Below are 19,973 nucleotides of genomic sequence, written 5' to 3' on the forward strand. Positions count from 1 at the left end.
AACTTGAGCTCTACTGAGCACCGGCAATTGTCTCTTTGTTTTTGCTGATTTCTTTTTGTCATATTATGTTCAAAGGTTCCCCTGAGGAACCTGCGCCTGGCCTGGCTGGGAGTTCCCGTGGAAAGGCCAGACATCTGCGTCTCTGTGGCGCAATCGGTTAGCGCGTTCGGCTGTTAACCGAAAGGTTGGTGGTTCAAGCCCACCCAGGGACGTGGGCCACTTTTGCTTGAGTAGCATGCTACGGGGGAAGAAGATTCCACGTTGGCTTTCATCTGCTCTTCCAATAAAAAGCCCTGTTGCTTGCTCGCTACCTACCTTTTGAACTCCCTAGATACTACAGAAGAGACCTTTCTAAAAGAGCTCTTTGTCGATAGAGGGAAGGAGCTTAGCCGTGTTTTCCCAGGAACCATGGTCTCTTTTGCTGGCATCGCATGTTATGGGTGGAAAAGATTCCATGTTGGGTTTCAGCTGAGCTGCTCTCCCAACAAGTAAATCTCTGTTGCTCTCTGCCTTTGTTTTGACCTCCTCGGGTACAACGGAGGAAACCTTTCTAAAAGACCTGTTGTAGATGGACAGAAGGAGCATACCTGGGCTGTGTTGACCAGGAGGATGAACCATCCGATAGAATTCACAAAAAATTCCTTCGAGCCGGAATTGAACCAGCGACCTAAGGATTGCTGATTTACTGCTACAGTCCTCCGCTCTACCAGCTGAGCTATCGAAGGCATGTTTTGCTCATGCTTGAAAGCCTCCTAGTTTTAGCTGTTGGAGCCTTGAGCATGAGGTAAAAAGAAACTCTCTACTACCATGTGAAAAAAACAAAATCAGCTTTGGAGAATGCGGGCATCGATCCCGCTACCTCTCGCATGCTAAGCGAGCGCTCTACCACTTGAGCTAATCCCCCTGGCATGGTAGACTTGCCTTTACTTTCTTCCCACACCCTGTGGTGGCTTTCACATAAAGTCAGGTGTGACGTTGCATTGTTACATGGCAACTGATTTCTAAAAGTAGATCGCTTTTTTTTTTTTTTTTTTAAGTGCGGATACCATTTTGCCATAGTAGAAGATCATCGGAGGAGTTTATAGGGTGACGGGGGGCTTATGAATACATGCACACCTCTTCCAAGCAAACCCTTTGCACATATGTGCAGAACTGAGTGGTAAGGCATGAAAAAAGCCTTAATAATTTGGAGAAGAAAGTTGCGACGCAGCAAATACGCATGCAGAGCCATTGGTCTTTTTGGCTGTGGGGCTGAAAAACACCCGGGCTATAGGAAATGCTGTGACGTGGGGAATTCTTCTTTTTCCATCAGCATGTGATGAGCAGGGATTTGGGCCTTTGGTTTATATTTTTGATCAGAAACGCGTTTGTGTTGACAGAAGAGATTTGGCGACTTCTATGAAAATGATCTCATAGCAGAGGATGGTTTCGATCCATCGACCTCTGGGTTATGGGCCCAGCACGCTTCCGCTGCGCCACTCTGCTGCTGGATGCTGCTACCTTGAGGAGAATTGTACTTATCGACTGACTTTTGAAAAGTGACTAGAAGGGAGGGTGTCTATGGGATGGAATCCGACAGCAGGATCTTATTGTCGGCAACTTGAGCTCTACTGAGCACCGGCAATTGTCTCTTTGTTTTTGCTGATTTCTTTTTGTCATATTATGTTCAAAGGTTCCCCTGAGGAACCTGCGCCTGGCCTGGCTGGGAGTTCCCGTGGAAAGGCCAAACATCTGCGTCTCTGTGGCGCAATCGGTTAGCGCGTTCGGCTGTTAACCGAAAGGTTGGTGGTTCAAGCCCACCCAGGGACGTGGGCCACTTTTGCTTGAGTAGCATGCTACGGGGGAAGAAGATTCCACGTTGGCTTTCATCTGCTCTTCCAATAAAAAGCCCTGTTGCTTGCTCGCTACCTACCTTTTGAACTCCCTAGATACTACAGAAGAGACCTTTCTAAAAGAGCTCTTTGTCGATAGAGGGAAGGAGCTTAGCCGTGTTTTCCCAGGAACCATGGTCTCTTTTGCTGGCATCGCATGTTATGGGTGGAAAAGATTCCATGTTGGGTTTCAGCTGAGCTGCTCTCCCAACAAGTAAATCTCTGTTGCTCTCTGCCTTTGTTTTGACCTCCTCGGGTACAACGGAGGAAACCTTTCTAAAAGACCTGTTGTAGATGGACAGAAGGAGCATACCTGGGCTGTGTTGACCAGGAGGATGAACCATCCGATAGAATTCACAAAAAATTCCTTCGAGCCGGAATTGAACCAGCGACCTAAGGATTGCTGATTTACTGCTACAGTCCTCCGCTCTACCAGCTGAGCTATCGAAGGCATGTTTTGCTCATGCTTGAAAGCCTCCTAGTTTTAGCTGTTGGAGCCTTGAGCATGAGGTAAAAAGAAACTCTCTACTACCATGTGAAAAAAACAAAATCAGCTTTGGAGAATGCGGGCATCGATCCCGCTACCTCTCGCATGCTAAGCGAGCGCTCTACCACTTGAGCTAATCCCCCTGGCATGGTAGACTTGCCTTTACTTTCTTCCCACACCCTGTGGTGGCTTTCACATAAAGTCAGGTGTGACGTTGCATTGTTACATGGCAACTGATTTCTAAAAGTAGATCGCTTTTTTTTTTTTTTTTTTAAGTGCGGATACCATTTTGCCATAGTAGAAGATCATCGGAGGAGTTTATAGGGTGACGGGGGGCTTATGAATACATGCACACCTCTTCCAAGCAAACCCTTTGCACATATGTGCAGAACTGAGTGGTAAGGCATGAAAAAAGCCTTAATAATTTGGAGAAGAAAGTTGCGACGCAGCAAATACGCATGCAGAGCCATTGGTCTTTTTGGCTGTGGGGCTGAAAAACACCCGGGCTATAGGAAATGCTGTGACGTGGGGAATTCTTCTTTTTCCATCAGCATGTGATGAGCAGGGATTTGGGCCTTTGGTTTATATTTTTGATCAGAAACGCGTTTGTGTTGACAGAAGAGATTTGGCGACTTCTATGAAAATGATCTCATAGCAGAGGATGGTTTCGATCCATCGACCTCTGGGTTATGGGCCCAGCACGCTTCCGCTGCGCCACTCTGCTGCTGGATGCTGCTACCTTGAGGAGAATTATACTTATCGACTGACTTTTGAAAAGTGACTAGAAGGGAGGGTGTCTATGGGATGGAATCCGACAGCAGGATCTTATTGTCGGCAACTTGAGCTCTACTGAGCACCGGCAATTGTCTCTTTGTTTTTGCTGATTTCTTTTTGTCATATTATGTTCAAAGGTTCCCCTGAGGAACCTGCGCCTGGCCTGGCTGGGAGTTCCCGTGGAAAGGCCAGACATCTGCGTCTCTGTGGCGCAATCGGTTAGCGCGTTCGGCTGTTAACCGAAAGGTTGGTGGTTCAAGCCCACCCAGGGACGTGGGCCACTTTTGCTTGAGTAGCATGCTACGGGGGAAGAAGATTCCACGTTGGCTTTCATCTGCTCTTCCAATAAAAAGCCCTGTTGCTTGCTCGCTACCTACCTTTTGAACTCCCTAGATACTACAGAAGAGACCTTTCTAAAAGAGCTCTTTGTCGATAGAGGGAAGGAGCTTAGCCGTGTTTTCCCAGGAACCATGGTCTCTTTTGCTGGCATCGCATGTTATGGGTGGAAAAGATTCCATGTTGGGTTTCAGCTGAGCTGCTCTCCCAACAAGTAAATCTCTGTTGCTCTCTGCCTTTGTTTTGACCTCCTCGGGTACAACGGAGGAAACCTTTCTAAAAGACCTGTTGTAGATGGACAGAAGGAGCATACCGGTGGCTGTGTTGACCAGGAGGATGAACCATCCGATAGAATTCACAAAAAATTCCTTCGAGCCGGAATTGAACCAGCGACCTAAGGATTGCTGATTTACTGCTACAGTCCTCCGCTCTACCAGCTGAGCTATCGAAGGCATGTTTTGCTCATGCTTGAAAGCCTCCTAGTTTTAGCTGTTGGAGCCTTGAGCATGAGGTAAAAAGAAACTCTCTACTACCATGTGAAAAAAAAAAAAATCAGCTTTGGAGAATGCGGGCATCGATCCCGCTACCTCTCGCATGCTAAGCGAGCGCTCTACCACTTGAGCTAATCCCCCTGGCATGGTAGACTTGCCTTTACTTTCTTCCCACACCCTGTGGTGGCTTTCACATAAAGTCAGGTGTGACGTTGCATTGTTACATGGCAACTGATTTCTGAAAAGTAGATCGCTTTTTTTTTTTTTTTAAGTGCGGATACCATTTTGCCATAGTAGAAGATCATCGGAGGAGTTTATAGGGTGACGGGGGGCTTATGAATACATGCACACCTCTTCCAAGCAAACCCTTTGCACATATGTGCAGAACTGAGTGGTAAGGCATGAAAAAAGCCTTAATAATTTGGAGAAGAAAGTTGCGACGCAGCAAATACGCATGCAGAGCCATTGGTCTTTTTGGCTGTGGGGCTGAAAAACACCCGGGCTATAGGAAATGCTGTGACGTGGGGAATTCTTCTTTTTCCATCAGCATGTGATGAGCAGGGATTTGGGCCTTTGGTTTATATTTTTGATCAGAAACGCGTTTGTGTTGACAGAAGAGATTTGGCGACTTCTATGAAAACGATCTCATAGCAGAGGATGGTTTCGATCCATCGACCTCTGGGTTATGGGCCCAGCACGCTTCCGCTGCGCCACTCTGCTGCTGGATGCTGCTACCTTGAGGAGAATTGTACTTATCGACTGACTTTTGAAAAGTGACTAGAAGGGAGGGTGTCTATGGGATGGAATCCGACAGCAGGATCTTATTGTCGGCAACTTGAGCTCTACTGAGCACCGGCAATTGTCTCTTTGTTTTTGCTGATTTCTTTTTGTCATATTATGTTCAAAGGTTCCCCTGAGGAACCTGCGCCTGGCCTGGCTGGGAGTTCCCGTGGAAAGGCCAGACATCTGCGTCTCTGTGGCGCAATCGGTTAGCGCGTTCGGCTGTTAACCGAAAGGTTGGTGGTTCAAGCCCACCCAGGGACGTGGGCCACTTTTGCTTGAGTAGCATGCTACGGGGGAAGAAGATTCCACGTTGGCTTTCATCTGCTCTTCCAATAAAAAGCCCTGTTGCTTGCTCGCTACCTACCTTTTGAACTCCCTAGATACTACAGAAGAGACCTTTCTAAAAGAGCTCTTTGTCGATAGAGGGAAGGAGCTTAGCCGTGTTTTCCCAGGAACCATGGTCTCTTTTGCTGGCATCGCATGTTATGGGTGGAAAAGATTCCATGTTGGGTTTCAGCTGAGCTGCTCTCCCAACAAGTAAATCTCTGTTGCTCTCTGCCTTTGTTTTGACCTCCTCGGGTACAACGGAGGAAACCTTTCTAAAAGACCTGTTGTAGATGGACAGAAGGAGCATACCTGGGCTGTGTTGACCAGGAGGATGAACCATCCGATAGAATTCACAAAAAATTCCTTCGAGCCGGAATTGAACCAGCGACCTAAGGATTACTGATTTACTGCTACAGTCCTCCGCTCTACCAGCTGAGCTATCGAAGGCATGTTTTGCTCATGCTTGAAAGCCTCCTAGTTTTAGCTGTTGGAGCCTTGAGCATGAGGTAAAAAGAAACTCTCTACTACCATGTGAAAAAAACAAAATCAGCTTTGGAGAATGCGGGCATCGATCCCGCTACCTCTCGCATGCTAAGCGAGCGCTCTACCACTTGAGCTAATCCCCCTGGCATGGTAGACTTGCCTTTACTTTCTTCCCACACCCTGTGGTGGCTTTCACATAAAGTCAGGTGTGACGTTGCATTGTTACATGGCAACTGATTTGTAAAAGTAGATCGCTTTTTTTTTTTTTTTTTTAAGTGCGGATACCATTTTGCCATAGTAGAAGATCATCGGAGGAGTTTATAGGGTGACGGGGGGCTTATGAATACATGCACACCTCTTCCAAGCAAACCCTTTGCACATATGTGCAGAACTGAGTGGTAAGGCATGAAAAAAGCCTTAATAATTTGGAGAAGAAAGTTGCGACGCAGCAAATACGCATGCAGAGCCATTGGTCTTTTTGGCTGTGGGGCTGAAAAACACCCGGGCTATAGGAAATGCTGTGACGTGGGGAATTCTTCTTTTTCCATCAGCATGTGATGAGCAGGGATTTGGGCCTTTGGTTTATATTTTTGATCAGAAACGCGTTTGTGTTGACAGAAGAGATTTGGCGACTTCTATGAAAATGATCTCATAGCAGAGGATGGTTTCGATCCATCGACCTCTGGGTTATGGGCCCAGCACGCTTCCGCTGCGCCACTCTGCTGCTGGATGCTGCTACCTTGAGGAGAATTGTACTTATCGACTGACTTTTGAAAAGTGACTAGAAGGGAGGGTGTCTATGGGATGGAATCCGACAGCAGGATCTTATTGTCGGCAACTTGAGCTCTACTGAGCACCGGCAATTGTCTCTTTGTTTTTGCTGATTTCTTTTTGTCATATTATGTTCAAAGGTTCCCCTGAGGAACCTGCGCCTGGCCTGGCTGGGAGTTCCCGTGGAAAGGCCAGACATCTGCGTCTCTGTGGCGCAATCGGTTAGCGCGTTCGGCTGTTAACCGAAAGGTTGGTGGTTCAAGCCCACCCAGGGACGTGGGCCACTTTTGCTTGAGTAGCATGCTACGGGGGAAGAAGATTCCACGTTGGCTTTCATCTGCTCTTCCAATAAAAAGCCCTGTTGCTTGCTCGCTACCTACCTTTTGAACTCCCTAGATACTACAGAAGAGACCTTTCTAAAAGAGCTCTTTGTCGATAGAGGGAAGGAGCTTAGCCGTGTTTTCCCAGGAACCATGGTCTCTTTTGCTGGCATCGCATGTTATGGGTGGAAAAGATTCCATGTTGGGTTTCAGCTGAGCTGCTCTCCCAACAAGTAAATCTCTGTTGCTCTCTGCCTTTGTTTTGACCTCCTCGGGTACAACGGAGGAAACCTTTCTAAAAGACCTGTTGTAGATGGACAGAAGGAGCATACCTGGGCTGTGTTGACCAGGAGGATGAACCATCCGATAGAATTCACAAAAAATTCCTTCGAGCCGGAATTGAACCAGCGACCTAAGGATTGCTGATTTACTGCTACAGTCCTCCGCTCTACCAGCTGAGCTATCGAAGGCATGTTTTGCTCATGCTTGAAAGCCTCCTAGTTTTAGCTGTTGGAGCCTTGAGCATGAGGTAAAAAGAAACTCTCTACTACCATGTGAAAAAAACAAAATAAGCTTTGGAGAATGCGGGCATCGATCCCGCTACCTCTCGCATGCTAAGCGAGCGCTCTACCACTTGAGCTAATCCCCCTGGCATGGTAGACTTGCCTTTACTTTCTTCCCACACCCTGTGGTGGCTTTCACATAAAGTCAGGTGTGACGTTGCATTGTTACATGGCAACTGATTTCTAAAAGTAGATCGCTTTTTTTTTTTTTTTTTTTTTTAAGTGCGGATACCATTTTGCCATAGTAGAAGATCATCGGAGGAGTTTATAGGGTGACGGGGGGCTTATGAATACATGCACACCTCTTCCAAGCAAACCCTTTGCACATATGTGCAGAACTGAGTGGTAAGGCATGAAAAAAGCCTTAATAATTTGGAGAAGAAAGTTGCGACGCAGCAAATACGCATGCAGAGCCATTGGTCTTTTTGGCTGTGGGGCTGAAAAACACCCGGACTATAGGAAATGCTGTGACGTGGGGAATTCTTCTTTTTCCATCAGCATGTGATGAGCAGGGATTTGGGCCTTTGGTTTATATTTTTGATCAGAAACGCGTTTGTGTTGACAGAAGAGATTTGGCGACTTCTATGAAAATGATCTCATAGCAGAGGATGGTTTCGATCCATCGACCTCTGGGTTATGGGCCCAGCACGCTTCCGCTGCGCCACTCTGCTGCTGGATGCTGCTACCTTGAGGAGAATTGTACTTATCGACTGACTTTTGAAAAGTGACTAGAAGGGAGGGTGTCTATGGGATGGAATCCGACAGCAGGATCTTATTGTCGGCAACTTGAGCTCTACTGAGCACCGGCAATTGTCTCTTTGTTTTTGCTGATTTCTTTTTGTCATATTATGTTCAAAGGTTCCCCTGAGGAACCTGCGCCTGGCCTGGCTGGGAGTTCCCGTGGAAAGGCCAGACATCTGCGTCTCTGTGGCGCAATCGGTTAGCGCGTTCGGCTGTTAACCGAAAGGTTGGTGGTTCAAGCCCACCCAGGGACGTGGGCCACTTTTGCTTGAGTAGCATGCTACGGGGGAAGAAGATTCCACGTTGGCTTTCATCTGCTCTTCCAATAAAAAGCCCTGTTGCTTGCTCGCTACCTACCTTTTGAACTCCCTAGATACTACAGAAGAGACCTTTCTAAAAGAGCTCTTTGTCGATAGAGGGAAGGAGCTTAGCCGTGTTTTCCCAGGAACCATGGTCTCTTTTGCTGGCATCGCATGTTATGGGTGGAAAAGATTCCATGTTGGGTTTCAGCTGAGCTGCTCTCCCAACAAGTAAATCTCTGTTGCTCTCTGCCTTTGTTTTGACCTCCTCGGGTACAACGGAGGAAACCTTTCTAAAAGACCTGTTGTAGATGGACAGAAGGAGCATACCTGGGCTGTGTTGACCAGGAGGATGAACCATCCGATAGAATTCACAAAAAATTCCTTCGAGCCGGAATTGAACCAGCGACCTAAGGATTGCTGATTTACTGCTACAGTCCTCCGCTCTACCAGCTGAGCTATCGAAGGCATGTTTTGCTCATGCTTGAAAGCCTCCTAGTTTTAGCTGTTGGAGCCTTGAGCATGAGGTAAAAAGAAACTCTCTACTACCATGTGAAAAAAACAAAATCAGCTTTGGAGAATGCGGGCATCGATCCCACTACCTCTCGCATGCTAAGCGAGCGCTCTACCACTTGAGCTAATCCCCCCTGGCATGGTAGACTTGCCTTTACTTTCTTCCCACACCCTGTGGTGGCTTTCACATAAAGTCAGGTGTGACGTTGCATTGTTACATGGCAACTGATTTCTAAAAGTAGATCGCTTTTTTTTTTTTTTTTTTAAGTGCGGATACCATTTTGCCATAGTAGAAGATCATCGGAGGAGTTTATAGGGTGACGGGGGGCTTATGAATACATGCACACCTCTTCCAAGCAAACCCTTTGCACATATGTGCAGAACTGAGTGGTAAGGCATGAAAAAAGCCTTAATAATTTGGAGAAGAAAGTTGCGACGCAGCAAATACGCATGCAGAGCCATTGGTCTTTTTGGCTGTGGGGCTGAAAAACACCCGGGCTATAGGAAATGCTGTGACGTGGGGAATTCTTCTTTTTCCATCAGCATGTGATGAGCAGGGATTTGGGCCTTTGGTTTATATTTTTGATCAGAAACGCGTTTGTGTTGACAGAAGAGATTTGGCGACTTCTATGAAAATGATCTCATAGCAGAGGATGGTTTCGATCCATCGACCTCTGGGTTATGGGCCCAGCACGCTTCCGCTGCACCACTCTGCTGCTGGATGCTGCTACCTTGAGGAGAATTGTACTTATCGACTGACTTTTGAAAAGTGACTAGAAGGGAGGGTGTCTATGGGATGGAATCCGACAGCAGGATCTTATTGTCGGCAACTTGAGCTCTACTGAGCACCGGCAATTGTCTCTTTGTTTTTGCTGATTTCTTTTTGTCATATTATGTTCAAAGGTTCCCCTGAGGAACCTGCGCCTGGCCTGGCTGGGAGTTCCCGTGGAAAGGCCAGACATCTGCGTCTCTGTGGCGCAATCGGTTAGCGCGTTCGGCTGTTAACCGAAAGGTTGGTGGTTCAAGCCCACCCAGGGACGTGGGCCACTTTTGCTTGAGTAGCATGCTACGGGGGAAGAAGATTCCACGTTGGCTTTCATCTGCTCTTCCAATAAAAAGCCCTGTTGCTTGCTCGCTACCTACCTTTTGAACTCCCTAGATACTACAGAAGAGACCTTTCTAAAAGAGCTCTTTGTCGATAGAGGGAAGGAGCTTAGCCGTGTTTTCCCAGGAACCATGGTCTCTTTTGCTGGCATCGCATGTTATGGGTGGAAAAGATTCCATGTTGGGTTTCAGCTGAGCTGCTCTCCCAACAAGTAAATCTCTGTTGCTCTCTGCCTTTGTTTTGACCTCCTCGGGTACAACGGAGGAAACCTTTCTAAAAGACCTGTTGTAGATGGACAGAAGGAGCATACCTGGGCTGTGTTGACCAGGAGGATGAACCATCCGATAGAATTCACAAAAAATTCCTTCGAGCCGGAATTGAACCAGCGACCTAAGGATTGCTGATTTACTGCTACAGTCCTCCGCTCTACCAGCTGAGCTATCGAAGGCATGTTTTGCTCATGCTTGAAAGCCTCCTAGTTTTAGCTGTTGGAGCCTTGAGCATGAGGTAAAAAGAAACTCTCTACTACCATGTGAAAAAAACAAAATCAGCTTTGGAGAATGCGGGCATCGATCCCGCTACCTCTCGCATGCTAAGCGAGCGCTCTACCACTTGAGCTAATCCCCCTGGCATGGTAGACTTGCCTTTACTTTCTTCCCACACCCTGTGGTGGCTTTCACATAAAGTCAGGTGTGACGTTGCATTGTTACATGGCAACTGATTTCTAAAAGTAGATCGCTTTTTTTTTTTTTTTTTTAAGTGCGGATACCATTTTGCCATAGTAGAAGATCATCGGAGGAGTTTATAGGGTGACGGGGGGCTTATGAATACATGCACACCTCTTCCAAGCAAACCCTTTGCACATATGTGCAGAACTGAGTGGTAAGGCATGAAAAAAGCCTTAATAATTTGGAGAAGAAAGTTGCGACGCAGCAAATACGCATGCAGAGCCATTGGTCTTTTTGGCTGTGGGGCTGAAAAACACCCGGGCTATAGGAAATGCTGTGACGTGGGGAATTCTTCTTTTTCCATCAGCATGTGATGAGCAGGGATTTGGGCCTTTGGTTTATATTTTTGATCAGAAACGCGTTTGTGTTGACAGAAGAGATTTGGCGACTTCTATGAAAATGATCTCATAGCAGAGGATGGTTTCGATCCATCGACCTCTGGGTTATGGGCCCAGCACGCTTCCGCTGCGCCACTCTGCTGCTGGATGCTGCTACCTTGAGGAGAATTGTACTTATCGACTGACTTTTGAAAAGTGACTAGAAGGGAGGGTGTCTATGGGATGGAATCCGACAGCAGGATCTTATTGTCGGCAACTTGAGCTCCACTGAGCACCGGCAATTGTCTCTTTGTTTTTGCTGATTTCTTTTTGTCATATTATGTTCAAAGGTTCCCCTGAGGAACCTGCGCCTGGCCTGGCTGGGAGTTCCCGTGGAAAGGCCAGACATCTGCGTCTCTGTGGCGCAATCGGTTAGCGCGTTCGGCTGTTAACCGAAAGGTTGGTGGTTCAAGCCCACCCAGGGACGTGGGCCACTTTTGCTTGAGTAGCATGCTACGGGGGAAGAAGATTCCACGTTGGCTTTCATCTGCTCTTCCAATAAAAAGCCCTGTTGCTTGCTCGCTACCTACCTTTTGAACTCCCTAGATACTACAGAAGAGACCTTTCTAAAAGAGCTCTTTGTCGATAGAGGGAAGGAGCTTAGCCGTGTTTTCCCAGGAACCATGGTCTCTTTTGCTGGCATCGCATGTTATGGGTGGAAAAGATTCCATGTTGGGTTTCAGCTGAGCTGCTCTCCCAACAAGTAAATCTCTGTTGCTCTCTGCCTTTGTTTTGACCTCCTCGGGTACAACGGAGGAAACCTTTCTAAAAGACCTGTTGTAGATGGACAGAAGGAGCATACCTGGGCTGTGTTGACCAGGAGGATGAACCATCCGATAGAATTCACAAAAAATTCCTTCGAGCCGGAATTGAACCAGCGACCTAAGGATTGCTGATTTACTGCTACAGTCCTCCGCTCTACCAGCTGAGCTATCGAAGGCATGTTTTGCTCATGCTTGAAAGCCTCCTAGTTTTAGCTGTTGGAGCCTTGAGCATGAGGTAAAAAGAAACTCTCTACTACCATGTGAAAAAAACAAAATCAGCTTTGGAGAATGCGGGCATCGATCCCGCTACCTCTCGCATGCTAAGCGAGCGCTCTACCACTTGAGCTAATCCCCCTGGCATGGTAGACTTGCCTTTACTTTCTTCCCACACCCTGTGGTGGCTTTCACATAAAGTCAGGTGTGACGTTGCATTGTTACATGGCAACTGATTTCTAAAAGTAGATCGCTTTTTTTTTTTTTTTTTAAGTGCGGATACCATTTTGCCATAGTAGAAGATCATCGGAGGAGTTTATAGGGTGACGGGGGTCTTATGAATACATGCACACCTCTTCCAAGCAAACCCTTTGCACATATGTGCAGAACTGAGTGGTAAGGCATGAAAAAAGCCTTAATAATTTGGAGAAGAAAGTTGCGACGCAGCAAATACGCATGCAGAGCCATTGGTCTTTTTGGCTGTGGGGCTGAAAAACACCCGGGCTATAGGAAATGCTGTGACGTGGGGAATTCTTCTTTTTCCATCAGCATGTGATGAGCAGGGATTTGGGCCTTTGGTTTATATTTTTGATCAGAAACGCGTTTGTGTTGACAGAAGAGATTTGGCGACTTCTATGAAAATGATCTCATAGCAGAGGATGGTTTCGATCCATCGACCTCTGGGTTATGGGCCCAGCACGCTTCCGCTGCGCCACTCTGCTGCTGGATGCTGCTACCTTGAGGAGAATTGTACTTATCGACTGACTTTTGAAAAGTGACTAGAAGGGAGGGTGTCTATGGGATGGAATCCGACAGCAGGATCTTATTGTCGGCAACTTGAGCTCTACTGAGCACCGGCAATTGTCTCTTTGTTTTTGCTGATTTCTTTTTGTCATATTATGTTCAAAGGTTCCCCTGAGGAACCTGCGCCTGGCCTGGCTGGGAGTTCCCGTGGAAAGGCCAGACATCTGCATCTCTGTGGCGCAATCGGTTAGCGCGTTCGGCTGTTAACCGAAAGGTTGGTGGTTCAAGCCCACCCAGGGACGTGGGCCACTTTTGCTTGAGTAGCATGCTACGGGGGAAGAAGATTCCACGTTGGCTTTCATCTGCTCTTCCAATAAAAAGCCCTGTTGCTTGCTCGCTACCTACCTTTTGAACTCCCTAGATACTACAGAAGAGACCTTTCTAAAAGAGCTCTTTGTCGATAGAGGGAAGGAGCTTAGCCGTGTTTTCCCAGGAACCATGGTCTCTTTTGCTGGCATCGCATGTTATGGGTGGAAAAGATTCCATGTTGGGTTTCAGCTGAGCTGCTCTCCAAACAAGTAAATCTCTGTTGCTCTCTGCCTTTGTTTTGACCTCCTTGGGTACAACGGAGGAAACCTTTCTAAAAGACCTGTTGTAGATGGACAGAAGGAGCATACCTGGGCTGTGTTGACCAGGAGGATGAACCATCCGATAGAATTCACAAAAAATTCCTTCGAGCCGGAATTGAACCAGCGACCTAAGGATTGCTGATTTACTGCTACAGTCCTCCGCTCTACCAGCTGAGCTATCGAAGGCATGTTTTGCTCATGCTTGAAAGCCTCCTAGTTTTAGCTGTTGGAGCCTTGAGCATGAGGTAAAAAGAAACTCTCTACTACCATGTGAAAAAAACAAAATCAGCTTTGGAGAATGCGGGCATCGATCCCGCTACCTCTCGCATGCTAAGCGAGCGCTCTACCACTTGAGCTAATCCCCCTGGCATGGTAGACTTGCCTTTACTTTCTTCCCACACCCTGTGGTGGCTTTCACATAAAGTCAGGTGTGACGTTGCATTGTTACATGGCAACTGATTTCTAAAAGTAGATCGCTTTTTTTTTTTTTTTTAAGTGCGGATACCATTTTGCCATAGTAGAAGATCATCGGAGGAGTTTATAGGGTGACGGGGGGCTTATGAATACATGCACACCTCTTCCAAGCAAACCCTTTGCACATATGTGCAGAACTGAGTGGTAAGGCATGAAAAAAGCCTTAATAATTTGGAGAAGAAAGTTGCGACGCAGCAAATACGCATGCAGAGCCATTGGTCTTTTTGGCTGTGGGGCTGAAAAACACCCGGGCTATAGGAAATGCTGTGACGTGGGGAATTCTTCTTTTTCCATCAGCATGTGATGAGCAGGGATTTGGGCCTTTGGTTTATATTTTTGATCAGAAACGCGTTTGTGTTGACAGAAGAGATTTGGCGACTTCTATGAAAATGATCTCATAGCAGAGGATGGTTTCGATCCATCGACCTCTGGGTTATGGGCCCAGCACGCTTCCGCTGCGCCTCTCTGCTGCTGGATGCTGCTACCTTGAGGAGAATTGTACTTATCGACTGACTTTTGAAAAGTGACTAGAAGGGAGGGTGTCTATGGGATGGAATCCGACAGCAGGATCTTATTGTCGGCAACTTGAGCTCTACTGAGCACCGGCAATTGTCTCTTTGTTTTTGCTGATTTCTTTTTGTCATATTATGTTCAAAGGTTCCCCTGAGGAACCTGCGCCTGGCCTGGCTGGGAGTTCCCGTGGAAAGGCCAGACATCTGCGTCTCTGTGGCGCAATCGGTTAGCGCGTTCGGCTGTTAACCGAAAGGTTGGTGGTTCAAGCCCACCCAGGGACGTGGGCCACTTTTGCTTGAGTAGCATGCTACGGGGGAAGAAGATTCCACGTTGGCTTTCATCTGCTCTTCCAATAAAAAGCCCTGTTGCTTGCTCGCTACCTACCTTTTGAACTCCCTAGATACTACAGAAGAGACCTTTCTAAAAGAGCTCTTTGTCGATAGAGGGAAGGAGCTTAGCCGTGTTTTCCCAGGAACCATGGTCTCTTTTGCTGGCATCGCATGTTATGGGTGGAAAAGATTCCATGTTGGGTTTCAGCTGAGCTGCTCTCCCAACAAGTAAATCTCTGTTGCTCTCTGCCTTTGTTTTGACCTCCTTGGGTACAACGGAGGAAACCTTTCTAAAAGACCTGTTGTAGATGGACAGAAGGAGCATACCTGGGCTGTGTTGACCAGGAGGATGAACCATCCGATAGAATTCACAAAAAATTCCTTCGAGCCGGAATTGAACCAGCGACCTAAGGATTGCTGATTTACTGCTACAGTCCTCCGCTCTACCAGCTGAGCTATCGAAGGCATGTTTTGCTCATGCTTGAAAGCCTCCTAGTTTTAGCTGTTGGAGCCTTGAGCATGAGGTAAAAAGAAACTCTCTACTACCATGTGAAAAAAACAAAATCAGCTTTGGAGAATGCGGGCATCGATCCCGCTACCTCTCGCATGCTAAGCGAGCGCTCTACCACTTGAGCTAATCCCCCTGGCATGGTAGACTTGCCTTTACTTTCTTCCCACACCCTGTGGTGGCTTTCACATAAAGTCAGGTGTGACGTTGCATTGTTACATGGCAACTGATTTCTAAAAGTAGATCGCTTTTTTTTTTTTTTTTTAAGTGCGGATACCATTTTGCCATAGTAGAAGATCATCGGAGGAGTTTATAGGGTGACGGGGGGCTTATGAATACATGCACACCTCTTCCAAGCAAACCCTTTGCACATATGTGCAGAACTGAGTGGTAAGGCATGAAAAAAGCCTTAATAATTTGGAGAAGAAAGTTGCGATGCAGCAAATACGCATGCAGAGCCATTGGTCTTTTTGGCTGTGGGGCTGAAAAACACCCGGGCTATAGGAAATGCTGTGACGTGGGGAATTCTTCTTTTTCCATCAGCATGTGATGAGCAGGGATTTGGGCCTTTGGTTTATATTTTTGATCAGAAACGCGTTTGTGTTGACAGAAGAGATTTGGCGACTTCTATGAAAATGATCTCATAGCAGAGGATGGTTTCGATCCATCGACCTCTGGGTTATGGGCCCAGCACGCTTCCGCTGCGCCACTCTGCTGCTGGATGCTGCTACCTTGAGGAGAATTGTACTTATCGACTGACTTTTGAAAAGTGACTAGAAGGGAGGGTGTCTATGGGATGGAATCCGACAGCAGGATCTTATTGTCGGCAACTTGAGCTCTACTGAGCACCGGCAATTGTCTCTTTGTTTTTGCTGATTTCTTTTTGTCATATTATGTTCAAAGGTTCCCCTGAGGAACCTGCGCCTGGCCTGGCTGGGAGTTCCCGTGGAAAGGCCAGACATCTGCGTCTCTGTGGCGCAATCGGTTAGCGCGTTCGGCTGTTAACCGAAAGGTTGGTGGTTCAAGCCCACCCAGGGACGTGGGCCACTTTTGCTTGAGTAGCATGCTACGGGGGAAGAAGATTCCACGTTGGCTTTCATCTGCTCTTCCAATAAAAAGCCCTGTTGCTTGCTCGCTACCTACCTTTTGAACTCCCTAGATACTACAGAAGAGACCTTTCTAAAAGAGCTCTTTGTCGATAGAGGGAAGGAGCTTAGCCGTGTTTTCCCAGGAACCATGGTCTCTTTTGCTGGCATCGCATGTTATGGGTGGAAAAGATTCCATGTTGGTTTTCAGCTGAGCTGCTCTCCCAACAAGTAAATCTCTGTTGCTCTCTGCCTTTGTTTTGACCTCCTCGGGTACAACGGAGGAAACCTTTCTAAAAGACCTGTTGTAGATGGACAGAAGGAGCATACCTGGGCTGTGTTGACCAGGAGGATGAACCATCCGATAGAATTCACAAAAAATTCCTTCGAGCCGGAATTGAACCAGCGACCTAAGGATTGCTGATTTACTGCTACAGTCATCCGCTCTACCAGCTGAGCTATCGAAGGCATGTTTTGCTCATGCTTGAAAGCCTCCTAGTTTTAGCTGTTGGAGCCTTGAGCATGAGGTAAAAAGAAACTCTCTACTACCATGTGAAAAAAACAAAATCAGCTTTGGAGAATGCGGGCATCGATCCCGCTACCTCTCGCATGCTAAGCGAGCGCTCTACCACTTGAGCTAATCCCCCTGGCATGGTAGACTTGCCTTTACTTTCTTCCCACACCCTGTGGTGGCTTTCACATAAAGTCAGGTGTGACGTTGCATTGTTACATGGCAACTGATTTCTTAAAGTAGATCGCTTTTTTTTTTTTTTTTTTTAAGTGCGGATACCATTTTGCCATAGTAGAAGATCATCGGAGGAGTTTATAGGGTGACGGGGGGCTTATGAATACATGCACACCTCTTCCAAGCAAACCCTTTGCACATATGTGCAGAACAGAGTGGTAAGGCATGAAAAAAGCCTTAATAATTTGGAGAAGAAAGTTGCGACGCAGCAAATACGCATGCAGAGCCATTGGTCTTTTTGGCTGTGGGGCTGAAAAACACCCGGGCTATAGGAAATGCTGTGACGTGGGGAATTCTTCTTTTTCCATCAGCATGTGATGAGCAGGGATTTGGGCCTTTGGTTTATATTTTTGATCAGAAACGCGTTTGTGTTGACAGAAGAGATTTGGCGACTTCTATGAAAATGATCTCATAGCAGAGGATGGTTTCGATCCATCGACCTCTGGGTTATGGGCCCAGCACGCTTCCGCTGCGCCACTCTGCTGCTGGATGCTGCTACCTTGAGGAGAATTGTACTTATCGACTGACTTTTGAAAAGTGACTAGAAGGGAGGGTGTCTATGGGATGGAATCCGACAGCAGGATCTTATTGTCGGCAACTTGAGCTCTACTGAGCACCGGCAATTGTCTCTTTGTTTTTGCTGATTTCTTTTTGTCATATTATGTTCAAAGGTTCCCCTGAGGAACCTGCGCCTGGCCTGGCTGGGAGTTCCCGTGGAAAGGCCAGACATCTGCGTCTCTGTGGCGCAATCGGTTAGCGCGTTCGGCTGTTAACCGAAAGGTTGGTGGTTCAAGCCCACCCAGGGACGTGGGCCACTTTTGCTTGAGTAGCATGCTACAGGGGAATAAGATTCCACGTTGGCTTTCATCTGCTCTTCCAATAAAAAGCCCTGTTGCTTGCTCGCTACCTACCTTTTGAACTCCCTAGATACTACAGAAGAGACCTTTCTAAAAGAGCTCTTTGTCGATAGAGGGAAGGAGCTTAGCCGTGTTTTCCCAGGAACCATGGTCTCTTTTGCTGGCATCGCATGTTATGGGTGGAAAAGATTCCATGTTGGGTTTCAGCTGAGCTGCTCTCCCAACAAGTAAATCTCTGTTGCTCTCTGCCTTTGTTTTGACCTCCTCGGGTACAGCGGAGGAAACCTTTCTAAAAGACCTGTTGTAGATGGACAGAAGGAGCATACCTGGGCTGTGTTGACCAGGAGGATGAACCATCCGATAGAATTCACAAAAAATTCCTTCGAGCCGGAATTGAACCAGCGACCTAAGAATTGCGGATTTACTGCTACAGTCCTCCGCTCTACCAGCTGAGCTATCGAAGGCATGTTTTGCTCATGCTTGAAAGCCTCCTAGTTTTAGCTGTTGGAGCCTTGAGCATGAGGTAAAAAGAAACTCTCTACTACCATGTGAAAAAAACAAAATCAGCTTTGGAGAATGCGGGCATCGATCCCGCTACCTCTCGCATGCTAAGCGAGCGCTCTACCACTTGAGCTAATCCCCCTGGCATGGTAGACTTGCCTTTACTTTCTTCCCACACCCTGTGGTGGCTTTCACATAAAGTCAGGTGTGACGTTGCATTGTTACATGGCAACTGATTTCTAAAAGTAGATCGCTTTTTTTTTTTTTTTTTTTTAAGTGCGGATACCATTTTGCCATAGTAGAAGATCATCGGAGGAGTTTATAGGGTGACGGGGGGCTTATGAATACATGCACACCTCTTCCAAGCAAACCCTTTGCACATATGTGCAGAACTGAGTGGTAAGGCATGAAAAAAGCCTTAATAATTTGGAGAAGAAAGTTGCGACGCAGCAAATACGCATGCAGAGCCATTGGTCTTTTTGGCTGTGGGGCTGAAAAACACCCGGGCTATAGGAAATGCTGTGACGTGGGGAATTCTTCTTTTTCCATCAGCATGTGATGAGCAGGGATTTGGGCCTTTGGTTTATATTTTTGATCAGAAACGCGTTTGTGTTGACAGAAGAGATTTGGCGACTTCTATGAAAATGATCTCATAGCAGAGGATGGTTTCGATCCATCGACCTCTGGGTTATGGGCCCAGCACGCTTCCGCTGCGCCACTCTGCTGCTGGATGCTGCTACCTTGAGGAGAATTGTACTTATCGACTGACTTTTGAAAAGTGACTAGAAGGGAGGGTGTCTATGGGATGGAATCCGACAGCAGGATCTTATTGTCGGCAACTTGAGCTCTACTGAGCACCGGCAATTGTCTCTTTGTTTTTGCTGATTTCTTTTTGTCATATTATGTTCAAAGGTTCCCCTGAGGAACCTGCGCCTGGCCTGGCTGGGAGTTCCCGTGGAAAGGCCAGACATCCGCGTCTCTGTGGCGCAATTGGTTAGCGCGTTCGGCTGTTAACCGAAAGGTTGGTGGTTCAAGCCCACCCAGGGACGTGGGCCACTTTTGCTTGAGTAGCATGCTACGGGGGAAGAAGATTCCACGTTGGCTTTCATCTGCTCTTCCAATAAAAAGCCCTGTTGCTTGCTCGCTACCTACCTTTTGAACTCCCTAGATACTACAGAAGAGACCTTTCTAAAAGAGCTCTTTGTCGATAGAGGGAAGGAGCTTAGCCGTGTTTTCCCAGGAACCATGGTCTCTTTTGCTGGCATCGCATGTTATGGGTGGAAAAGATTCCATGTTGGGTTTCAGCTGAGCTGCTCTCCCAACAAGTAAATCTCTGTTGCTCTCTGCCTTTGTTTTGACCTCCTCGGGTACAACGGAGGAAACCTTTCTAAAAGACCTGTTGTAGATGGACAGAAGGAGCATACCTGGGCTGTGTTGACCAGGAGGATGAACCATCCGATAGAATTCACAAAAAATTCCTTCGAGCCGGAATTGAACCAGCGACCTAAGGATTGCTGATTTACTGCTACAGTCCTCCGCTCTACCAGCTGAGCTATCGAAGGCATGTTTTGCTCATGCTTGAAAGCCTCCTAGTTTTAGCTGTTGGAGCCTTGAGCATGAGGTAAAAAGAAACTCTCTACTA

At 47.1% G+C, this 19,973-nt stretch overlaps 25 non-coding genes across 25 annotated transcripts; 1 reads left to right on the forward strand and 24 right to left on the reverse strand.

Moving 5' to 3' along the window:
• Window positions 1-639: 639 nt before the first annotated feature.
• On the reverse strand, window positions 640-725 carry TRNAY-GUA (transfer RNA tyrosine (anticodon GUA)). Its single transcript is given in 2 exon segments — window positions 640-675; window positions 689-725. It is a non-coding gene; the product is annotated as a tRNA-Tyr (tRNA).
• Window positions 726-831: 106 nt separating this feature from the next.
• Window positions 832-904, reverse strand: TRNAA-AGC (transfer RNA alanine (anticodon AGC)). The gene has a single exon. It is a non-coding gene; the product is annotated as a tRNA-Ala (tRNA).
• Window positions 905-2,236: 1,332 nt separating this feature from the next.
• On the reverse strand, window positions 2,237-2,322 carry TRNAY-GUA (transfer RNA tyrosine (anticodon GUA)). Its single transcript is given in 2 exon segments — window positions 2,237-2,272; window positions 2,286-2,322. It is a non-coding gene; the product is annotated as a tRNA-Tyr (tRNA).
• A 106-nt stretch (window positions 2,323-2,428) lies between these two features.
• TRNAA-AGC (transfer RNA alanine (anticodon AGC)) lies at window positions 2,429-2,501 on the reverse strand. Its single transcript has one exon. It is a non-coding gene; the product is annotated as a tRNA-Ala (tRNA).
• Window positions 2,502-3,834: 1,333 nt separating this feature from the next.
• Window positions 3,835-3,920, reverse strand: TRNAY-GUA (transfer RNA tyrosine (anticodon GUA)). The gene is given in 2 exon segments: window positions 3,835-3,870; window positions 3,884-3,920. It is a non-coding gene; the product is annotated as a tRNA-Tyr (tRNA).
• Window positions 3,921-4,027: 107 nt separating this feature from the next.
• TRNAA-AGC (transfer RNA alanine (anticodon AGC)) lies at window positions 4,028-4,100 on the reverse strand. Its single transcript has one exon. It is a non-coding gene; the product is annotated as a tRNA-Ala (tRNA).
• A 1,330-nt stretch (window positions 4,101-5,430) lies between these two features.
• Window positions 5,431-5,516, reverse strand: TRNAY-GUA (transfer RNA tyrosine (anticodon GUA)). The gene is given in 2 exon segments: window positions 5,431-5,466; window positions 5,480-5,516. It is a non-coding gene; the product is annotated as a tRNA-Tyr (tRNA).
• Window positions 5,517-5,622: 106 nt separating this feature from the next.
• Window positions 5,623-5,695, reverse strand: TRNAA-AGC (transfer RNA alanine (anticodon AGC)). Its single transcript has one exon. It is a non-coding gene; the product is annotated as a tRNA-Ala (tRNA).
• A 1,332-nt stretch (window positions 5,696-7,027) lies between these two features.
• Window positions 7,028-7,113, reverse strand: TRNAY-GUA (transfer RNA tyrosine (anticodon GUA)). The gene is given in 2 exon segments: window positions 7,028-7,063; window positions 7,077-7,113. It is a non-coding gene; the product is annotated as a tRNA-Tyr (tRNA).
• A 106-nt stretch (window positions 7,114-7,219) lies between these two features.
• On the reverse strand, window positions 7,220-7,292 carry TRNAA-AGC (transfer RNA alanine (anticodon AGC)). The gene has a single exon. It is a non-coding gene; the product is annotated as a tRNA-Ala (tRNA).
• A 1,336-nt stretch (window positions 7,293-8,628) lies between these two features.
• Window positions 8,629-8,714, reverse strand: TRNAY-GUA (transfer RNA tyrosine (anticodon GUA)). The gene is given in 2 exon segments: window positions 8,629-8,664; window positions 8,678-8,714. It is a non-coding gene; the product is annotated as a tRNA-Tyr (tRNA).
• A 106-nt stretch (window positions 8,715-8,820) lies between these two features.
• Window positions 8,821-8,893, reverse strand: TRNAA-AGC (transfer RNA alanine (anticodon AGC)). The gene has a single exon. It is a non-coding gene; the product is annotated as a tRNA-Ala (tRNA).
• A 1,333-nt stretch (window positions 8,894-10,226) lies between these two features.
• On the reverse strand, window positions 10,227-10,312 carry TRNAY-GUA (transfer RNA tyrosine (anticodon GUA)). The gene is given in 2 exon segments: window positions 10,227-10,262; window positions 10,276-10,312. It is a non-coding gene; the product is annotated as a tRNA-Tyr (tRNA).
• A 106-nt stretch (window positions 10,313-10,418) lies between these two features.
• On the reverse strand, window positions 10,419-10,491 carry TRNAA-AGC (transfer RNA alanine (anticodon AGC)). The gene has a single exon. It is a non-coding gene; the product is annotated as a tRNA-Ala (tRNA).
• Window positions 10,492-11,823: 1,332 nt separating this feature from the next.
• TRNAY-GUA (transfer RNA tyrosine (anticodon GUA)) lies at window positions 11,824-11,909 on the reverse strand. Its single transcript is given in 2 exon segments — window positions 11,824-11,859; window positions 11,873-11,909. It is a non-coding gene; the product is annotated as a tRNA-Tyr (tRNA).
• A 106-nt stretch (window positions 11,910-12,015) lies between these two features.
• Window positions 12,016-12,088, reverse strand: TRNAA-AGC (transfer RNA alanine (anticodon AGC)). Its single transcript has one exon. It is a non-coding gene; the product is annotated as a tRNA-Ala (tRNA).
• Window positions 12,089-13,419: 1,331 nt separating this feature from the next.
• On the reverse strand, window positions 13,420-13,505 carry TRNAY-GUA (transfer RNA tyrosine (anticodon GUA)). Its single transcript is given in 2 exon segments — window positions 13,420-13,455; window positions 13,469-13,505. It is a non-coding gene; the product is annotated as a tRNA-Tyr (tRNA).
• A 106-nt stretch (window positions 13,506-13,611) lies between these two features.
• TRNAA-AGC (transfer RNA alanine (anticodon AGC)) lies at window positions 13,612-13,684 on the reverse strand. The gene has a single exon. It is a non-coding gene; the product is annotated as a tRNA-Ala (tRNA).
• Window positions 13,685-15,014: 1,330 nt separating this feature from the next.
• TRNAY-GUA (transfer RNA tyrosine (anticodon GUA)) lies at window positions 15,015-15,100 on the reverse strand. Its single transcript is given in 2 exon segments — window positions 15,015-15,050; window positions 15,064-15,100. It is a non-coding gene; the product is annotated as a tRNA-Tyr (tRNA).
• A 106-nt stretch (window positions 15,101-15,206) lies between these two features.
• TRNAA-AGC (transfer RNA alanine (anticodon AGC)) lies at window positions 15,207-15,279 on the reverse strand. Its single transcript has one exon. It is a non-coding gene; the product is annotated as a tRNA-Ala (tRNA).
• Window positions 15,280-16,802: 1,523 nt separating this feature from the next.
• Window positions 16,803-16,875, reverse strand: TRNAA-AGC (transfer RNA alanine (anticodon AGC)). Its single transcript has one exon. It is a non-coding gene; the product is annotated as a tRNA-Ala (tRNA).
• A 1,333-nt stretch (window positions 16,876-18,208) lies between these two features.
• TRNAY-GUA (transfer RNA tyrosine (anticodon GUA)) lies at window positions 18,209-18,294 on the reverse strand. Its single transcript is given in 2 exon segments — window positions 18,209-18,244; window positions 18,258-18,294. It is a non-coding gene; the product is annotated as a tRNA-Tyr (tRNA).
• A 106-nt stretch (window positions 18,295-18,400) lies between these two features.
• Window positions 18,401-18,473, reverse strand: TRNAA-AGC (transfer RNA alanine (anticodon AGC)). Its single transcript has one exon. It is a non-coding gene; the product is annotated as a tRNA-Ala (tRNA).
• Window positions 18,474-19,306: 833 nt separating this feature from the next.
• TRNAN-GUU (transfer RNA asparagine (anticodon GUU)) lies at window positions 19,307-19,380 on the forward strand. Its single transcript has one exon. It is a non-coding gene; the product is annotated as a tRNA-Asn (tRNA).
• A 427-nt stretch (window positions 19,381-19,807) lies between these two features.
• Window positions 19,808-19,893, reverse strand: TRNAY-GUA (transfer RNA tyrosine (anticodon GUA)). The gene is given in 2 exon segments: window positions 19,808-19,843; window positions 19,857-19,893. It is a non-coding gene; the product is annotated as a tRNA-Tyr (tRNA).
• Window positions 19,894-19,973: the final 80 nt, after the last annotated feature.

The sequence above is a fragment of the Anomaloglossus baeobatrachus genome, chromosome 3 (genome assembly GCF_048569485.1).
Source record: "Anomaloglossus baeobatrachus isolate aAnoBae1 chromosome 3, aAnoBae1.hap1, whole genome shotgun sequence".
NCBI classification, from domain to species: Eukaryota; Metazoa; Chordata; class Amphibia; order Anura; family Aromobatidae; genus Anomaloglossus; species Anomaloglossus baeobatrachus.